At 38.8% G+C, this 15,066-nt stretch overlaps 1 long non-coding RNA gene and 1 other non-coding gene across 2 annotated transcripts in view; both read right to left on the bottom strand.

Moving 5' to 3' along the window:
- The window catches only part of LOC147582346 (uncharacterized), a 34,562-nt gene that overhangs the window by 16,925 nt on the left and 2,571 nt on the right, over nucleotides 1-15,066 (bottom strand). The window lies entirely within an intron of this gene.
- LOC112864431 (small nucleolar RNA SNORD59) lies at nucleotides 4,772-4,843 on the bottom strand. The gene has a single exon (XR_003223973.1). It is a non-coding gene; the product is annotated as a small nucleolar RNA SNORD59 (small nucleolar RNA).

Here is a 15,066-nt window from a genome sequence, read left to right as displayed (position 1 = left end):
TGTATCTACAAGGGTGAATATATAAATTTTCTTTTATATTATTAATTGGGTACATAGTAAGATGTTAATGTTAAACCAACTTTGAATGCTTGAAAAAAACACATTTTATGTATAATATATTATTGGGTTTGTTTTGCTGATATTTAATTTAGAAGTTTTTCATCTTTGATAAGAGAGAGACTGGTCTGTAATTTTCCTTTCTTGTAATGACCTTCTCAGGTTTGGGGATCAACACTTTATTGGCCTCATAAAATAAGTTATCATTTCTTTTTTCTGTTCTCTGAAAAAGTTTACATATGATTGATGTTACTTCTTCCTTAAATATTGGGAAAATATACTGGTGAAGACATCAAATTCTGGAGATGTATTGTGTGAAGATTAAAAAAGAATGTTTGTTTATTTTTGAGAGAGACAGAGCATGACAGGGAGAGGTGCAGAAAGAGAGGGAGACACAGAACCTGGAGCAAGCTCCAGGCTCCCAGCTGTCAGCACAGAGCCCAAGCAGGGCTTGAAATCATGGACCACGAGATCATGACCTGAGCTCAAGTCAGAGCTTAATGGACTGAGCCACCGAGGTGCCCCTATTGTGTAAAGATTTTTAGTCACTATTTAGTTTCTTTGGTTGATAGGACTATTCATGTTTTCTACTTCTTTGGTGTCACTTATTGTATTGGGTTGTCCTAGAAATTTCCCATTTCATCTAAATTTTCAAATTTATTGACATTAGGTTTTCTAAAATATTTTTAATTCAACTTGTAATGTCTGTATGATTTCTGGTGATGTCCCCATTTCCAAGCCTGATAAAGGTAATATGTACCCTTTTTGTTCTTGTTTCTGTTTTATATGTGCGATCTGTCTTGCTAGATTTACCAGTTCTATTATTTTTTTCAGTGACTTCTCTACATTTTTCATTAATTTTTTTCTCTTCACTTTACCATTACTTTTTTTTGTTTTATTAATTAAAAAAAATCTTTTTTAATGTTTATTTATTTTTGAGAGAGACATAGAGCACGAGAAGGGGAGGGGCAGAGAGAGAGGGAGACACAGAATCCAAAGCAGTTTCCAGGCGCTGAGCTGTCAGCACAGAGCCTGACGTGGGGCTCAAACTCATGAACCGCGAGATCATGACCTGAGCTGAAGTTGGACGCTTACCGACTGAGCCACCCAGGTGCCCCTATTTTATTAATTTTTTAAGTTTATTTGTTTATTTTGAGAGAGATAGAGAGAGTGTGAGTGGGGGAGCAGCAGAGAGACTGGGGGGATCTCAAGCAGACTCTGCACTGTCAGTGCCGAGCCTGACGGGGCTCAAACTCACAAAACTGTGAGATCATGACCTGAGCTGAAACTAAGAGATGGATGCTCAACTGACTGAGCCACCGAGGTGCCCCTATCATTACCTTTTTTATACTTTCTTCAGGTTTCATTGTTTTTTTTTTTTTCTAAGTTCTTGAGATGGATACTTAGGTAATTCTTGTTTAAAGCCACACATTTCAGCCTTTAAGATGATAAATTTCCCCCCAAACACAGTTTTAGCTGCATCTTAAAATTTTTAATGTGTCATGTTTTTATTGAGTTCAAAATATTTTTTCATTTCCACTGTTATTTTTTCTTTGACTAATGGATTATTTAAAAGTAATATGTTGCCTAATTTCTATGTGTTTGGGAATTTTGTTGTTTTTAAAAAATTGTTGACTGCTAACTTAATCCCCCTCTGCTCAGAGAACATACTCTGCATGATTTCTTTTGAAATATTGTGAGGGGCTTTCTTCATGGCCCAAGAATTGTCACTTTTAGTAACTATTCAATGCTCACGTGAAACAAAAATAAATCCTGCGGTTGTTGCCTAAAATATTCCGTATGCATCAACTGTGTCAATTTTGTTAGTCATATTTAAATGTTGTGTACCCTCACTAATTTTTTCTCATTCTTTCCAACACTGAGAGATGTATTAAAGGCTCCTACCGTGATTATAGATTCGTCTATTATTCCATGCAGTTTCAGCAATACTTTTGCTGTATATATTTTGTAGTGTGTTGTCGGTTGTGTACAAAATTAGAATTGTTATATCTTCCTGATAGGTTAATATTATTATCGTGAAATATCACACTTTATTTCTAATAATGCTTTTTTCCCTAGAGTCTACTTTATATATTATTGTATAGCTGTACCAGCTTACTTTGGGTTAGTGTTTGCATAAAATGTCTTTGTTTCACCTTTAATTTTTTTGTGGTAATTATTTTACTTATTTGTTTATTTTTCTCTGTCTGGGATTTTACTAGATTACTTTTTTCCCCAACATACCTGTTTTGGAAGATGGAGACAAAAAGGTACAAACTCACACGAAGTAAACAAGATAATATAATCAGTTCTACAAAGTGTATTTTATAAAAGAAGTAGCACGAGGAACCAACCAAAATAAGTCAGGGAGCCCCAGCAGGGACTGTAAGAGAACTTGGGAAGATATACTTATGCCCACCATACTGACCCTGTCCCTGACCTCTCCCTATGAGCAGACCAGAGCCCAGCACCCTCCATCCCCCTTACAGATGGATGCTGCTCCAAACTGGGACTATGACCTTGGAAATCTAATGGTAGCAGCTGGTCTGAAGGGGCATAGCACACCCTCTGGTACTTCTGTGGTATAATTTTAGATTGTAACTTTTATATCTTTTGTAAACAGCATATATATACTTATCATAATATTATATTATTAAATCTTTATATTTAAAACCAGTTTGGAAATCTCTGCTTTTTAATGGAATATTATACCATTTATATTTAGGGTAATTAAGGATATATTTGGATTCATAGCTAACACCCTACTATTTTGTTTTCTATTTATCCTATTTGTTACTTGGTCCTTCTTCTTTCTTGCCTTCCTTTGATTTAGTTGACTACTTATAAAAATTATTATGCCATCTTTCTTCTATTTATACATTATATTGTTTATACATAATTTTACTATTCTATTAACAGTAACTCTAGAGTTTATAATATGTACCCTTGTTGTTTCAGTTTAGCATAAATTAATACTTTTACTGTGTCTGAGGCAATATAGCCTTCCTGGCATCCTCGTCAGAGGTGTATACTATCCTGATATGCTATCTAGGAGTAGACATAGGTCCTTACCATTTATGGAAACTGACCCCTGTCTGATTCTCTGTCCTTCGGGATTCAACAGATCCAAATTCTCCTGAAGTGAAGCCACTCCCCTTTTCTTAGAACCCCCTTCCCCTGCCAGAGAGTTATGTTTTCTGCCTCCCTGAGGCTTTAGAAAATCACCATCTTAACCCTCTCTCTAGAGAAGAGAAGGGAAAAATACTTCTCTTTTTACTATGATAAACTTATAGATAAGAAAACAAGATACAGTTTATTAATCTACTATCCTCTCATACCTACTAATACATTGGGTTGTAAATCTAACCATAATCACAATATTTTCATGGGGAAATTAATTCTAAGTTACAAACACTTATCCTTTAGGGAAATTTTAGGACCCAATCTACTCTCTCTCTTTCTCTCTCTCTATGTGTGTGTGTGTGTGTGTATATATATATATATATATATATATATATATATATATATTTAATTTTTATAATAGCATTTTTCTGACTTTACTTAGGGAAAGGAAGAATTGCAGAGACCAATGATAAAGCTCCTCATTACTATAGGAAAATTCTGGTCACTTTACTTCAGGGTTTTGCTTCAACACTAACATTTTAAAAATGAGTGAAAATGAGGGAATATATGATCTTTTACCAAATTGCATGAAATTTTCGTGCCCTTAGTTATGTTCATTAGGACACAAATGACATAGAAATAGAGGAGGGTAATTAGAGATATAAGTCCCTGAGGCACACTGTAGAGTTAAAAAATGCAGTCATAAATACAGATGGAGGTAAGTTTTAATTTAGAGAACTGTGTTTTGAGTGTTATAGTACTTAGGCCAAAGAACCACGAGATAGTGGCCTGGTTTCATACAATATTACAAAAGTTTCCTTGGGAAACTGTTCAGGCACGAAAGTGGCAGTAGTTTTGGCCTAGCAGCTACTGCAAAGCTAAAAGTAACCATACTGATGCTTAAATTGATCTCATTCTTCAATACCCAACTTTCGGTTCTGAGGAGAAATAAATACCAGAATGAAGGCAGATTGATAACAATGTATATTTGTGTGTGGCTATGCAGCATATTATAAGAGGAAATGTTTTTCCAAAATAATTTGTAAGTTTGGCCTAGGATCAGCTGAAAACTGGAAATGATCTATGAAACAAGTCCATAGTCATAAAATAAAATTTTAAAATCTGCTTTTACTCATAAGAGATTTTCCACACTTAATCGTTCAAGAACTGATTATCCAGAATGTGTAATATACAAACCCGCTATTTCTTTTTTTCCCTTCTGCTGCCTGAGTTTTGGTCATTTCACAGCTCATTACTATTCTCTCTCTGGGAAAATAAAAGCAAATGTAGCTCCAACTAGTATTTTCAACTTTCTAGATAAAGGCTTTGTAGCAAGAGTAATAATTATTGGTTTATACGCCACTTTTCTTTTAATAAATGTCTGGTTAGACTCTGCTGGGCACTGGGGAAGGATTTTAAAAGTTCAAGACATTATCTCTGCTCTTAAGGTTCTTACAATATAATTGGAGAAACAAGGTTTGTGTACAATAAAGCCAAATATTACTGCAATGCAATATATATTTAAACAACATGAAAGAATTCTGGTCATACAAACATTGTATACACGAGAACTTTATTTTTTTTTCCTACCCCTTCTCAGTACCTAAAATGTGGCTTCAACATACTGAGAACAAAAGTCATTTTGATAAAATCATCATAGAATACAAGAGAACTTTATAGACCTATTGTGGTTTAGAAAAGGGAGAGCATAGTATGGACTGACAAGATTGTCATAGAAATTCTCAATAAGGTAGTGAGACTTGAATTAAATACCAAAGTATGGATGGAATTTTAACATGGAAAAAGGAAAAAGGAAAGAAATTTCTGCACAAAGAGAAAAATCCTGTAATTCCACCATTAAAAGAACATTTATATTTTTAAATGAAATATTTCAAGTATATATGATATAGAAAATAATATCACAAACTCATCTTTCCCACTAGTTTTTGTCAAACATTTACTTTTTGCCATATTTTTTTTCCAATCCACTTTGGGGGAAATACAGATTTGGCTAAAGTCTTCTGCGTACTCTATCATTATCCTTCTTTTTCAGCAGAGGTAACAACTATCCTAAATTTGGAGTTACTATCACTAAGAGTATTTTAAAATGTTTATCACACATGGAAATATGTACTATTGTTCCATGGGTCTGAAGTTAATGTAAATGGTAGCAAGCCTTATGGGTCTCCTGCCACTTTTTTGTTTTCACTAGATATTCTATTTTTTGAGATTGATGCATATTATAGCTCCAGTTCTAGTTCATTTATTTTAACTATGGTATGGTATTTCACTGTGTGGTCATACAACAATTTACTTAACCATTCTCAGGATGATGAACATTTAGATTGTCTCCAATTATTTTCCTGTTATACATGATGCTTCAATGAATATTCATTTACATGACTCCTTATGCGTTGATGGGAGAGTTTCTTGCAAATATAGAGAGAGAAATGGAATTGCTGGATTGTAAGATAAGGGCATCTTTCGTTTTAATAGATGTTGCTAGATTGCCTTCTAATGTAATTGTACCAATTTATTTTCCACTCAGTGGTGTGTAAGAGTTCCCATATCTTCCTTATTTTTGCAATTTTGATGACTACATCACAGGCATGGAACTGCCAGAGTACCCTAGAACCGATTCTTCCTGTAAATGGGCTGTCTGTGTCGATGATGCTCAGAGTTGAATCTCCTTATGAACCAGCCTGGCCCAGGCTTACAGGAGATATGAGTCTTCTTAGAACTGGGGAAGAGTCAAGAAAGAATGGTATGGTGGCTGAGGATTGCATGCACATTTTAATCATTGTTGTGTCCCCACGATGTAGCACAACCTGAATCTCAGTAAGCAAGGCTCAGTAGGTATTCAATTGAGTGGAACTAATCATTAAGCCTGATCTCTTTCTGGTTTTCACTTCTCGAAGCTTCAATTTCCCCATCTGTAAATTACAGATGATGATAATTTAAGGGATCACCCAAAGATAAAAGAAGATATAAAAGTGAAAACATTTTTAAACTCTAAAAAGCAATGCAAATTAAGTTAGAAAAGATTTGAAAGCTGTTTCTGTGTCATGACTTCTTAGTATGATCAGTTAACATTTTAGCAGTTCAAAACCATTGCCAAATTTCTCGTTGGCATTCTTCTTGGAACTCTAATAAGTCCTGGGGTCCCATATGCCTAGACTCTGCTCAGTATCACATATAAAGATACACGGCAATTTTTAAAAGGTATTCCAACTGTATTTACAGATCTCAAAGAACATCAGAGAACCCATTTGTGGTTACAGAGACACGCTTGGGTTCCATTCTATTCTCTCTCTCTCTAAATCCCCAAACTCTTTCTCTAGGACCTAGTTGATTGGGCTTTTGGTTACCTCCCTTCTCCCTTTCTTCCAACACTTTGAAGGTTGACTTAACTCCTTTCTAGCTAAATTATTCCCCTTCTCTTCTCATTTCCCCACTCAGGTCTACATTCTTTTTACCTTAGGTTACACATCACAAATACATCAAGCTAGGGCAAGCTAGAAAACACTGCCTGGGAGAAGAATAGATATTCATATCTCAATAAATCATCCCAGAGCATAAGGTCTTGTTATGGAAGCCAGTAACATTATTTTCACTTTGAATGTTTCAACAACAAGATTTGTAAACACTTTCTGCTTCGTTTAAGTGGTCCTTTCCTGAATGAAAGAAACAAAGAAAGATTGCTCACCACTGCTCTATACTCTCAAACTTTCACTTAGAGATCTCATGATTGATCCTACCATCTTTACTTATATGACTCACATTTACACATCACGATCTAATTCCCTCTTGCACTTCCTAAATCTGTCACTGTCCTTGTAATGTCTCCTCCTTAATGCCCTTTCATCCCCTCAAACTCAACATACTTAAAAGTGAACTCACATTCATTCCAAATTTAGCTTCCCCGCAGGACTTCCATATTTCCATTTTTGGCATTTTAAGAAATTATGTTTATTGCCCAGGTGTAGTATTATCAGAAGAAGAACAAAATGGGGCCAGACAGACTAATTAAGAGACTTGCACCACATAGCAGAAACAGACTGCATTCAGATTTGCAGACATGGTGTTTTGGGTTTATTTGGAATGACCTGAGAGTTAGGTGAGAGGTAAACCCTAAATACCAGTATCAGCAACTTAAGAGTATTATACTTTTCAGCATTAAAATTCATGTAAACATTTTCAGATATTGATGCCCAGTTAACAGTTTCGAGGTTGAGATAGAGAAAGACTGCCTATACGTGGTGCCACATTTATGCTTGTAAAAGGCTATTCACAAATTTCACAGAGGGGTCAGCTATTTGTAAATAAAATACAGAGCATCAGGGAAATTTTCATGAGTTTCCTTCCTTTTGTTATTCCGTCAACACAGGTTTAAACCATTCTGATGGTATCAGATGCTTAGCTGGGGAAGTTCATAACTGAGTCTTGATTTAAACATATATACATATTTTATTTTTTTATTTTAGAGAGAGAGAGAGTGGGGAAGAGGGGCAGAAAGAAAGAGAGAGAATCTCAAGCAGACTCCATGCTCAGTGCAGAGCCTGACACGGGGCTTGAACTTGTGAACCATGAGATCACTGTGACCCGAGCCAAAGTCAAGAGTCAGATGCTTAACCGACTGAGCCACCCATGCACTCCTAAACATATATATTTTTAAAAGTATCTTTAAGTAACCAAGATGATCAGATTCCAGGCAGGAAGTTTGGCTCCCATACCAAGAAGAAATATGCCTTGATCCATCCAGATGGGCTTTGCTATGAGCTCAGACCCAGCAAATGGATCCATGTCCTAGGCAGAGATCTGGGTCAATCTGAGAAATGGGTTATCTTCACATCAGCTTGAACTGTGAGCAGGGGTAGGAATAATGGAAAACTCCTGGCACTTTATTTGAATTATTTAACTTAGCTTTTATTGCTATTTTTTTGGTGTGTTTTGATCAAGAAAACCTCCATACCAGGTTTAAACCAAATTAGTGAATTTTTTTTTCCCAAAGAGATGAACTTTCTAGATCTGTAAGCAGATAGCTTTACCACAGGTTTTGTTGGGAGTGGGGGTTGGAGTCCTCCTAAGAGTAAGAATTACTAGAATAAAGTTCTTCTTCTTCTTCTTCTTCTTCTTCTTCTTCTTCTTCTTCTTCTTCTTCCTTATTTCTTTTGAGAAAGAGAGAGAGCGTAAGGGAGGGGCAGAGAAAGAGGGAGAGAGAGAATCCCAAGCAGGCTCCTCACTTCAGTGCAGAGCCCTACGCGAAGCTTGAACTCACGAACCGTGAGATCATGACTTGAGCCAAAACCAAGAGTCAAGAGTCAGATGCTTAGCCAACTGAGCCACCCAGGTGCCCTTAGAATAAAGCTTGTTTTAAAAAAAGGCCAGCATGATAATGCTCTGGGCAATAACCTACTCTGGAAAAAGTGTATATCACCACATTTGTTCTGGACCAACTCGATCTGGCCCCATAGTGGCCTCACTCTATATTTGGGAACTAAGGGTCAGGGCAATGCCCTTTAACTGGGAGTATCTAAGGGGAACTGTAGGCTAGATATTATGTAAAAAGGAACTGGGAAACACTATGCTGTAATCTACCATGGGATAAAAGGTTAATATAACCAGGAGTTTCATCAATAAGATTATCTTAGCATCTCTTAGTCTCTTACCCAGCCTGTATCTGACCTGTACTTTCTTGTAGTCCCTTGATACTTCGTTATCTATTTTTCACATAGCCTGTACCCCTCAAGGATTAGTTGAGTTAAAAAGATATTAACTACGGTGCTGGCCAAACAGCACCCCCTCAAACTCCTGGCTTCTCAAGAAGATAGGAAGTTCTTGTCTATCCAAACAAGGCTCTAGGATCTTGTCTAATTTGTTTGTCTTTTCAAGACCTCACCTGGTAGCAATATTGGGTAGAGGTACTCTGTGCCTTGTTTCGTTGTTGGTGTTGTTATATGTGCTTGGTGATGAGAAAATGGTATCTGGTCTGATGAACTCTTGGCAAGACAGGAAATTTATAGTAGGATGCACAAGACCAGGTTTCTTGTCCCCAGAATTTTATGGCAATGAGGTTTCAAGAACGCTTCTGATGATATGATTAAGAGGGGAGCAAATGTGGATTTTGGAGATTAAAAAAAAAATTTTTTTTTTAACGTTTATTTATTTTTGAGACAGAGAGAGACAGAGCATGAACGGGGGAGGGTCAGAGAGAGAGGGAGACACAGACTCTGAAACAGGCTCTGGGCTCTGAGCAGTCAGCACAGAGCCGGACGCGGGGCTCGAACCCACACACCGTGAGATCATGACCTGAGTGGAAGTCGGACGCTCAACTGACTGAGCCACCCAGGCGCCCTAAGGAGATTTTTAAAAACAGGACCCAAGGGCCAGGTTGGACTTGAGGATTATATAATCTGAATGGCATCCCTTGGTGTTGAGCAGTACAGCAGCCCTGAGTTTGTCATGGCTATAAAAAAAAAAAAAACAAAACAAAAACAAAAACAAAAAACTGAATCAAAGTTTAGGCTAAAATATAGTGTTCAGATAACAGGTAGTTATAATCTTCCTATCGTCAACATTGATCAGACTCCCTGTGGAATACTGAACTCACCTCCTGGTGCCAGAATTTACAAAGATATTCACAGGGCACCTGAGGGGCTCAGTCAGTTGAGCGTCTGACTCTTGGTTTTAGCTCAGGTCATGATCCCAGGGTTATGGGATCAGGCTCCCTGTGGGACTCTGTACTGAGCATGGAGCCTGCTTGGGATTCTCTCTCTCCTTCCCTCTCTCTCTCTCTTTGCCCCTCCCCAGATGGTGCTCATGTGCACGTGCGCTCTCTGAAAATAAATACACATTTAAAAAATACTTACTTAAAAAATAAAGTGAAAAAAAAAGATATTAACAAATTAAATGTGTCCATAATGAGGGTGTCTGGATGCGATGTATGAAGACTATAATGTATGACCAAATTGAAGGGGATCTGGGAGAATAACACTAAGAGGAGACACAATAGCAGAACAGGGACTATGGACTTCAATAGACTGACACTGACCTCCATAGTGACAGATCTGGTGACACTTTTCTGTCTCCCTCCTTGTCAGTCTCTTTCTGGCATTTATCACAAGCTTGATCACTCTCTTAAAATTCCCTCCTTCACTTCATTGATATCAATTGTACTAGTTCAGCAGATGGTAAAATTGAATTAGAAGTGTAAGATGCACCTGTGAAGGATAAAGAGGGAAGGGAGCAGGAGTAGGAGGGAAGACTCTCAGACTGCAATGCATGGCTTCATACCTGTGAAAGGAGAGAAAGAAGGAAGAAGGACTGGGTAGGAAGAGCCTCAGTCTGCAGGGATGGTCTGTAACTGGCTCAGTAGGCTCACGGGGTGCCCCAGAGCAAAGCTGCCCACTAGAGGAAATTCCATGGGCAGGAATGGCCGGCTGTGCTCAGTCATTTGTTGGGAGCATCTGGGGAGACCGAGACCTCTGCATGAGTTCTGTGATGGATCCCAAAGGCATGGTAGCTGGAGGCTGTCAGCGAGTCACACTCCTACAGCAGGTGCTTCCTTGAAGGGACTCCTAAGTGGTACACACCTGTGGCTACCATACCATTCCATTTCCACATAATGGATTCCACCTTCCTAGCCTCCTTTGCTAGATCCTCTGCCTTTGCTCAGTCTAAATGTTGGGGTTTTCTAGGAACCTGTTTTCTGCCTACCTATTCTACTTATTTTCCCTATGAGAATTCATCTCAACCCACAATTTCAAAGACATCACCCAATGTTGATGCTGAGTCCATATGTTCATTCAGACCATCATTTTCTCCCACCTGGACTGCTATAATGGTCTCCTATTCTCCCAGCTCATCTCCAGTCTTGCCACCTGCCTTCAATTCATTCGCCACCTGCAGCTGGTGGACTATTTCTAAGGAGCAAATTAGACCATGTTACTTCAGTGCTGAAAACCCACCAACAGCTCCCTTTTGCTCTCAGGAAGAAATGTGAATTATTCAACACAACTTACATGCTTCTTAATGGACTGGTCCCTGCTTACCTTCTAGCCTCGTTTGTCATTCTCCTTAAAGGGAACTACTTTAGTTTCTTCAAATGTAATCTCTCTACCCTTGATATGGAGTATACCTTCTTGCCTGGCTAATTCTCTACTTGTCTTTTAAGTCTCAGTCTGGAGGGTCCTTCCTCTGTGAAGACTTCCATAACCTGCAAAGACTAGATTCGGTGCCCTCCTATGTGATCCCAGAAACTGTGTGATAAAGGGCAGGTGAAATCTTGGTTGTGAATCTACAGACGGCAGTGAAATACCACTTGGGTGCTAAGTATTGGAAATCGGAGGGACAATATTTTACATACCAGAACTTCTCTCAGGAAATATACTATATGAGATAGAAAGGAATACTACAATAACAGTTTGATGTGGGTGACAGTTCTCCCAAGGACATGATAAGCAAACATTCTCAATCCAGTCACCATGTCCCCCCCCCCCCCATCCTCCACCCCAGCCCAACCCTAGACATTCAGAAATATGTGTGGCTATTTTTGTTGTTGATGCCAGTGTGGCTGGGAGCAGTATTAAAATAGAGGACAGTCCCACACAAGGAAGAATTGTCCTACCCAAAATGCTAATAAAACCTCCATTGAGAAACACTGTACTGGGACATATGCAAATCTGGGAGCAGAACTGAATTGCTCAGAACATCAGAGTGGGAGTTGAAAGTTGACACCTGAGGACTTCCATCTCCACCTACTCCCCATGCAGAGCTCTACCTTACCTGTAAATAAATGTAGAGTATACCATTTAAAAATACATTTGTTTTTGAGAGAGAGTGAGAGACAGCATGCACACGAGAGAGCAGGGGAGGGGCAGAGAGAGACAGAGAATTCCAAGAAGGCTCTGTGCTGACAGCAGAAAGCCTGATGCGGGGCTCAACTCTTGAACGATAAGATCATGACCTGAGCCAAAGTCAGAGGCTTAACTGACTGAGCCACCCAGGTGTCCCTGTTTAAAGAAAATTTTAAAACATATATTGGCTTGAAAAAGAGCCAAATTATTAGCCCAAGGAACACCTAATAAATATCTCCTTCTAACTTTGCTTCCCTGCACCCTAGTACTTATCTCATTGTAAAGGAATTATCTGAGAATTTGTAGCCTCAACTTGAATTCAGGGACCATTTGAATTCAGGCCCTATTTCACATTCAGAATCTAACATAGTGTTTGGCATGTAATAGATAATAAATATTTCTAAACTATGACTCTTAAAATTTAAAAATTAGCCGTGACACCTTTTCTAAGTTTCAACTCTATGTTTTTTTTTATGTTTATATATTTTGAGAGAGAGAGAGAGTGAGACCGAGCAGGGGAGGGGCAGAGAGAGGGGGAGAGAGAGAATCCCAAGCAGGCTCCATGTTGTCAGAGCAGAGCCCAATGCAGGGACCCCACCTCACAAACTGTGAGATCATGACCTGAGCTGAAATCAACAGTTAGAACCTTAACCAACTGAGCCACCTAGGCACCCCTCAACTCTATTTTTCGTCACTAATTTTACATTTACAGTTGAGCATCTCAATCTTACCAGGTAAGAAACAGAATCATTTACTTCGACCTAACGTTAAAACCCTCCCCCAAATAACCCTCATACCTCTGTTATGGCAAATGCTATCACCCTCTTGGGACCTTCTCAGTTGTTTAAGCCTATTTGTCACCCATTGTCTACCTGTTTCGTCACCCCACGGACCTTTAATTCCACAGTCCAATGATCTTTATGTTCTTTGTCTTCTGTCTTCAGCATCCCTGGCCTCCATTCAGGTTCTCCTGTATATGTTATTGCATTTGTTTTCCTAAATAATATCTCCATTCCTATCCCCATGACTTGTCACCCTTTAAAGCATTCTAAAATGGGGTGAGGGGAGTGGGAGGTTGGGTTAAATAGGTGACGGGTCTGAGTGCACTTGTAATGAGCATCAAGTAATGTATGGAATTGTTGAATCACTATATTGTACACCTGAAACTAATATAACATCGTAAAAAATAATAAAGTTACACTTATACCAAAAAAAATTTTTTTAAATTCTAAAATCTATCCAAAATAGTAGCAATTAATACTCTGTGGGCTTACTGTGGTAAGGCACTGCTGACTTTTGTTTCGTTTTGACTCCATAAGAGCCCCATTTTGAAATAACCTCCTTAAGGTCATTCAGTGAAGGGACAAAGCTAGGAATCCAGGTAGCCTGACTCAGAGCTCTGCTAGGCTAGGCTGCATGACATCCTGGAATTCTCTGTCATTGTGTTATATATGTCTCCATCTGATTCTCCTCCTCTGGTGGATGGCCTGGTTGTCGTCTTTTTGAGCCAAGGCCTGCTTTGTGTTCCTTTCCCAGAGCTGTCGGTCTACTGAAATGTGAGTGGTGATTATGAGGTCAGTAAGCCAAGGAAGTGGATCTGATGGGTGGTTCAGACAAGAAGTCTTCGGGGTAAAACTGAGAGCTGGTACAGAGACCAAAGAATCCCTAAGCCACACACCCATGAAGGATGGGCTAAGAGGAGGGTGGTCTGAATATACTGTCCGTTTTAGCCTTTACCTGCTCCCTACTGTGTGATGCTCACATGGGTGAGTGTTTTAAGGGGCTTAGGGCTAAGTGGCCAGCCTGGAGCGTACGATCTCCCCTTTATTTCTTTGGCTAACTCCAACACATTTTTCAGGATTTACCTTTAGCATCCTTCCTATATCTTCCTGCCTGCATTCCTGCCCCTCTTCTATGCTTCTCAGTTATGTGAGACTGCCTGAGGGCAGGCACTGTGGCTTTTCTTCTCTGTATTCTGTACCACTAGAATTTAATAATCATTGACTCTAAGTGCATGACAGGGAGGCAGATTTGGGCTTAGCATAAGATAATTTTTTAAAATTTATTTTTGGGAGACAGAGAGAGTGGGAGTGGGGGAGGGGCAGAGAGACGGAGACAGGATCTGAAGCAGGCTCTACACTGACAGTGGAGAGCTGAACGCGGGACTCAAATTTACAAACCAAACCGTGAGATCATGACCCGAGCCAAAGTCAGACACTTAACCGACTGAGCCCCCCAGGTGCCCCAAGAGAAGTTTTAAAAAGTATACTGTAAAGCAGAGTACAGATTAGTGGCTGAGAGCCTTCATGTCTTACCCTGTTCAAATTTCAGCTTTCTATCACCTTGAGCCAGCTTAATCTGTCTGTACCTCAAAAAATGATGACATTAATACCTATGTCATTAAGTTGTTGTTGAGAATTAAATGAGATAATACATGGAAAATACTTGGCTCAGTTCCTGGCACCTCATAGGCACTAGGTAATGCTAGATATTACTATTGTTTTTATTATTGTTACTTTGATCATTCACTAGCACTGTCTCATAACAAGGCGGGTTGCTTTTGGAAGCAGCGAGTTTCCTTTTGTTGAAGGTATTCAGGTAGCAGTAAAGACAGGATAGGTGCTGTAGAAGCAGTTCTTAAATTGAAAAGATTAGATGACTTCTAAGGATGCTTTTAATCACAGAAAAGGGAAGCTATTTCTCAGATTCAAAGAAAGTGTGATCATTAGTGTTACTTCTAGCAAAGTTGAGGAGCATTGGAATAGGAAAAACAAAGACATCGGATTTGGCATCTGCATGTATCTATATTACAAAGAACAAAATATTTTATTCATTGTGAGCAGTTAATTGCAAAAGCCCTTTTATTTATGCTGTAACCCATATGGCAAATCAGGCCCTTACACGAAAATCAATCCCTTTTCAAAAGGACTAGCTAGCTCGGCCCTGCCAAAAATGGAACAAACAAAACCTTAAAGACTGTTTCAGTCCTACTGAAATGTCTTTTCCCTTTGAAAGAAGTCTATTAGTGATG

This window comes from Puma concolor, chromosome A3 (genome assembly GCF_028749965.1).
Source record: "Puma concolor isolate L17-30 chromosome A3, mPumCon1.1.hap2, whole genome shotgun sequence".
Taxonomy (NCBI): Eukaryota; Metazoa; Chordata; class Mammalia; order Carnivora; family Felidae; genus Puma; species Puma concolor.
The sequence above is the reverse complement of the archived record's forward strand: the minus strand, read 5'-3'. Positions and strand labels throughout refer to the sequence as shown.